Raw genomic sequence first — 6797 nt, 5'->3', positions numbered from 1 at the left:
TAATACATTAACAACAAATGAAACAATTTCTATAACATAACAGAGAGCATGAAAGTAGACACGGTTAAAGTAAGAATTTTAGGCAGTCTAGGAGTATTGTAACACTTACTGAGAAAATAGCCTAATTCTGATTATTGGGTAAATGAAAGATGCATGATTTCCGTCGCATTCCATTCAAAGATTCCATTCAAAAAAGAAACATGTAACTCGACAAAAATTGATTTTATTGGTAATTTTATTAATCATTCCGGTTAATAAAAGCATAATAATAAAGTTGTAAACATTATTTTCATCGTACTCATTCTTAATACCTGTTATGCAAACTTTCTGGAACTCTTCATCGTCTTTTTAAATCTTACCAATCAAATTCATTGACCCATGTACATTTTTGTTCACGATTAACCATCATGTTGCAGTCTTTAACTATCTATTGATTATAGATATAGATGTCTATTATCTATTGATTAATTTTATTTACTAAACCGTATTTCAACTGATGATTTTCCGGACACAAAGAATTTATTTTTTTCAATAACAAACTGTTTAAAAGTGATAGCTTTTTTTTAAACTAAAATAAATTGTTCGTTGTAAGAAGATTTATAAGAAAATGTGAAGAGTAGTGAAAAACAACAAGTATAATATCAAGGATGAATAATTATTATAATTAAAATATACCTAAATTTTTTGCACTACTATAGTAAACAATATGCAGTAACTCCAGCAAGAAAATGACTAGCTCTTACATTGCCTTACAGACAGGTTTCGTTGTATAATTAATTATCTAGCAATAAAATATTTAAATTATCTTCCTCAACAGCTATTTAAATAAAACTAATTCCTTATAATCCGCTTCGTAATTATTGTCACTTTTTATTATTAAAATAATTATTTTTACTGAACTTTTTCAAAACGAACAAACAAGTTGGAAAAAAGTAGTACTAATGATAATAAAACTAACTAATACATTTATAAAACTACTTTTATCAATGTATTAGTAAAACTGACTGAAACTGTATATTGGCTGATACCTGGAAAATCATTTTCTTAATACACCCAGATTTTCGAGGACGATGGAAATAATATCAGTTATTAGATAATTAGTAGTCATATTTTTTAGAATTTTTTTTTGCTAGTTTCATGCGAATTTAAATAGTATTAGGGGAATATAAATAAAAAGGTTTATTTTTCTTTAATTAGTCTTTGGGTTTTGCAGAGTCAAATTTTAATAGCGAAATAAAATTTCATATATACAGTATGTAAGCATATATATACATATCTTATACAGTATACATAAATGTAAATGTACGTGTGTACAGTAAACATATACTAAACGTAAAAAGTACGTACAAAGATGAATCCAAGGACCACTATTAAAGTTCATATACAAAAAACAAAGAAAACAACAAAATATAGTTCTATCAATTAAAGAAAAAATAAATAATCAAACAAAGAAACAGTGACAGAAATCAAAAAACCCACTTAAGTCGGTGGTGAATGGAAATGAAAACTTTTGACGATGCACAACACGCTAGGACAGCTGATTCACCTCAAACTTCGAGAACATATAGATCTAATATATGTAGTCATTTTAGTTGCCTTACGCCCCTGCTGTTTTCCAGGAGGTTCATCGCGAGGCAGTTCACATGTTTGTTCAATCTCGTTTTGAATCTAGTACCGAATCGCCGTATCTCCTACAATTGGCATTCCAAGATAATCGTATATTTCAGTGTTTTTCGCAAACCACGGCGCTTCTATAATATTTTTCAATAGTTTCTTCTAGAATCGCTGTAAAACTTCGATGTTACTCTCAGTTATTGTGCTCCATAATTGGATTCCGTAGTTGTTAGGTAATTATAGTTATGCCCGCTGCCTAACGATCAGTACTTCTCCCTGAACTTAATGTTAAGCTGCGTCCTTATCTCCCTGACATGAATCTTTCATATCATACGGCGATTCAGATGCAGTTCAAAGTAACGTACGCTGTTAGCATTCGGGATGAAGAAACCATTAAGTTGAACTCGAGGGCAGTCACCCTTCTTCATCGTTAACGTAACGTGCGAGACTTAGCCGGATTAACCTGCAACATCCATTTAGCTAAGCATTCGTTAATCAGATCCAATACAGTTTGCAGTTTAGCAGAAGCTACGATAGGGTCAGCATCCAGACCTATTATATTCTTTTGTAACCTCAGAAAACAAATTGGAGCATAAAATAATATTATCCGCAGTTTTTGTCTTTACTGAAATGAGTTTACTAAGCTTCAAATTCTTGAGAAATTAAAGAAAGAACCACACATGTAAGGGTATTAATACTTTCCTTCAGCGTGGTGTGTGTGTGTTTATTTTTGTGTATTCCATCAAGTTCTTAATTGAAATTATTATTTGTATACTAATAGGAAGAATTTCTCAATATTTTGGCATTATGCTCTAAAAACATTTCAACATTTATATTAAATCAGAATGTGTTACTTTGTAGTGATCTTTACTTCTCTAACGGAAGCTGATTGGTAGATCTGATTGCTTTAATCTTTTTCACTACAGTTGAAAGATTACAGTTAAAGATCATTTTAAACGTAAATGTACCTAATTGCATATAATTAAAATCTAAGGTTAAACTTAGAAGATCTCTATTTTACAGCTTTATTTTTAACGTTGTAAAATCTTGAATTGTTAACAAAATTAAGTTCTGTTATTAATTCTCGTTAAAATAATCTGGAAATTAAAATTAATTTTTTTTGCTACTAAATTTATCAAGATAGGATGAAATGTTCCACAGATATCAGAGATTTAATACAAAATTGTTTCAATTTTTGATGGTAGGCGAGTTGCGTAATTTTTCGTTGAAACCTATATTTATTAATCTTACACAATTAACGGTCTTATTAATCGTTAAGAATGCGTTTTCACGTTACTTCGAAATTCATAGAAAACTAAGTCAATTTTAATTATTTAAAGTTTAACTTTGGAATATTATTTCAGTTTACGCTAATTATAATGCTAGCCCGTTTTCTCGATTTGTCTTTTTTTATCGTATGATATTGCAAGGAAGGCTATATTTTCTCAATGAAATATTAATTTTCATTTTTACTTTGAATATTTTTATAATAAAATTATGAATTTATAAATCCATGTTTACACTAATCAACGCCATTGCTTTAGATATTTAATAATTTTGTTAAATTGAGTTACTCCGCGCACTTCTTTCACTATTTATTTTACAATTTATGAAGGTGGATGCAGTAAAAGCAAACAGAATTGTACAATTACAAATGCATCTTTACTTCAAATATTATTCCAAAATTACATCCATAAACAATTAAAAGATTTAATTTAATAAATAAAATTGAATCAATTTTGGTTTCGAAATATTATTTAATTTTTAATAATTCATTCCGGGTCACTCTAAGTAAAATTTCTAGAGATAATGGAAGTCATTGTATTTTAATTTTCTTATGAAAAATACATTCTGAAAAAAAATATATTTTTGAAAAAAAAAGTTTTAATGCCGCTATATTTCAAGTTAATTTAACTAAATTTAATAATGCATTTCATGTTTACCGAGTATGAGGCATTTGAAGAAGAAAAAGTGAAACCCAATCTTCTTAAAATTTTATTTTCAATTTTTTTATGAAGGTAGAAGACATATTGGAAAAAAACTTCGAAATATTTTACTTTTTCTTAATTTACGGGACTTTTAGAAAAAAGTTATTCTTAATTGAAAGTGGAAGAACATCTTCTCTGTTATGAGATTTTTATTTTACGTGAAGATTGAACACATATTGAAAAAAAAATAAATTGAATATCTGAATAACAAGATTTATTAAATTTTTACTGGAATAAATCAATAGGTATAGCTGTAGAGGGTTAATGGAGTTTAAAATATTTTCAAACCTAGTGGTTTTAGGTTTCAAGTTTCTGAGAATCACAATATCTGATGTATGGCTTTTTTTCAATAGGATTATTCTTGATCTACTTATCATCATGAAATATCGAAATTTAATAGGTGATAACGGGGTATTAAATAATTATTATAAAGCTTATGATACTTGAAAATGAGTAACCTTTGAAACAGTCTAGGAATTTTTCATTGCGATTTTGTAATTATCGAGGTTTTCTTTGACAAAAAACCCCAACAAATTTTTGTGTTCTTGAAAAATAAAATTTATAAATTTACGATTTGTATCGAATATTATATATGGTAAAATACCTATGGCTTACAAAACTATATTCAGTTTGGCTTGGATATAAAATTTATTTCTATTTCACAAGAGATAAAATACATTTCATGTTTAATGTATTTTAAAAGATAAGAAAAAGTTTTCAAATTGTGAAAAAAAGATGATTGTTATAAATGTACATTCGAATTCTTCAAAATCAGAATTTATCTCAACAAAATTTATTTTTTAACCAACAAAACCAGGTTACTCAAAGTAAATATTGAAAATTCCTGTTGTATTTTATGGAGACAAATAGTAACTAGAGTTTTGTAACATAGTGTTGATCAATTTCTTCTTCAAGGAGGTTGCATGGTGACACAGGACTGCTAATTTAGACTGGTAGAACTGATCGGCTACGCTTCGATAAAGCGTTCATATATTGCAAGTCATCGAATAAAATTCTCGAACAAATTTCTGCAACGTGGGTTTCATTACTGTCTTTTACTGAACGTTGCCCATTTGATGTAAGCTGTAATTTAGACTTACCGAAGTATTTTGTTGTTTTTTTTTTAAACTTTCGCTTGTTTTATTTCATGCCTTAATTATTCAAGTTTTAGCTTTATTTGATGATCATGAGTTGTTCTTAAAATTTTTTTGCCGAAAAGTACTATACCACAATTACACTAAAATTTAAAACAAAATAATTTACAGCAATGGAAACTTCATTACACTATTTTACAATAAGAACGCGTTGTAAAATATTAACTGGCAGTAAATAGCCAAAGGTAATACAGCATATTTAATCTGTCCATTAAAAATGTCCGAAAATTATGACAAAGCAAAACAAAAAAATTAATGTTTTTAATTAAAAATTAAGTAAAATTGTTTCATATTTAGCAGGTTTTCTTACATATCCATTAACAATTATAGTAATTTTAATAGTCAAAGATATTTTCTAATTAATAAAAATAGTAAATGATGGACGTGAACTAATGTCCTTTATCCACTAAATTTTCTTATTGTAGGCCCTAGAGAAACCCTAGTAGATAACTATTATTTCATTGTTTTCGAAAATTATTGTTTTTTAAAAAGTATTTATTTTATATGATCGATAATGTTTTTTCTACTTTTCCAATTTACTACATTGAAATCAGTTTTTTTTTTGTCTTTCAGTTGACGGATAAACATAATTATTAAGAATATCTTTAAAAAATATTATTCAGATTAATAAAGTAGTAAGTATTAGTTAAACCTTTATTTAATAAACGACAAAATGTTTATTGTAAGTTACAATTTATTCAGTAATAAGATATATTTATGTTTTTAATTTAATATTATCATATGTGTATATATATATATATATATATATATATGTTTTACTTGTAAAAAAAAGTAATGCAAATTTTATTAATAAAAAAAAATTTTTTTTTTTTACGAATAAAAGATAAAATGATTGCAATAAATTAGTTTTAAAATATATGAAAATGTATATGTAAAAAATTATTCGAACTTTAACAAAAATAAATTAGAAAGTAGTTTGCGTTTTATCATCTCTGCCAAATGAAATTTTGTTAATGTTATCAATAGAATAAGGTATTAAATGACGTAAAAAAAAATAAAAATTTTCAGGAACAATTAGGATTTTAACGTAACACCGGATTTATAAGAAAAAAAAAGATTTTTAATTTGTCATTATATGTAATTATTTCAAATATTATTTTCAACATCATGGAGGAGAAATAAATACATTATATTTTCTAATCTAGGGCGTCAAAGTAGTTTATTGAAATGAATTCACGTATTTTAATATATGCGAGTGTACCATTAATATACTAGGTTTCAGTGAACTTAAACTTAGTTTATACGACCTGACAGGAAGTTAGGACACACAGTCGTAATTTATATTGAGTATAGATTCAATTTCAATAGCAAATATGAGTAGATTACAAGAATATTAAAATAAGGAACTAAATATAGTTCCTTATATTTCTGTAAATTACTGTATAATAATACAGAAATATGATTTCTATGAAATATTAAATACATATTTATTCATTAACCTGTACTAAAATTATAATAAAAGATAACGTGATCGAATATTAAAAAAATAAAGTTTCTTTAAAAGCAAAAATTATAAAACTACTTACGTTGAAATTTATTCTTAAATATGTTTATTAAGAAAAACATAAAAAATTGAAACAAAGGGGCTAGATGTCTGGCATTTTGGCAACTGTATGTAATTCATTTACAAATATTTTAATTAGCTGGCTGACTGAATGGAAAGTGCGGACAGGCCAGATAAATAACGCAGAGGTAGAAATCAGAATGTAATTACTGTTTGCCTAAAACTCAACACGATGTCTGAAATTATGAATGGTATTATTAACAGTTTATTTAGTTAATTCAGTACAGTTAATTAAATAAATTATTAATTTATACAATTATTAATAATGACATAAATAATTAAATATTATTTCTAAACCGTGGCACGTGACAAATAAAATTGACACAGTGTTAGTTACATCATCTATTACTTTTTTTTACGAATATACTTACGTACATATCTAACTTCGCTGTGTTATAAAAAATACAAATAATACTGTTACGTGCCCTTGTGGTGGTGTGGAAGGCTAAGGAGGGG

This window comes from Lycorma delicatula, chromosome 1 (genome assembly GCF_047948215.1).
Source record: "Lycorma delicatula isolate Av1 chromosome 1, ASM4794821v1, whole genome shotgun sequence".
Lineage (NCBI taxonomy): Eukaryota > Metazoa > Arthropoda > Insecta > Hemiptera > Fulgoridae > Lycorma > Lycorma delicatula.
The sequence above is the reverse complement of the archived record's forward strand: the minus strand, read 5'-3'. Positions refer to the sequence as shown.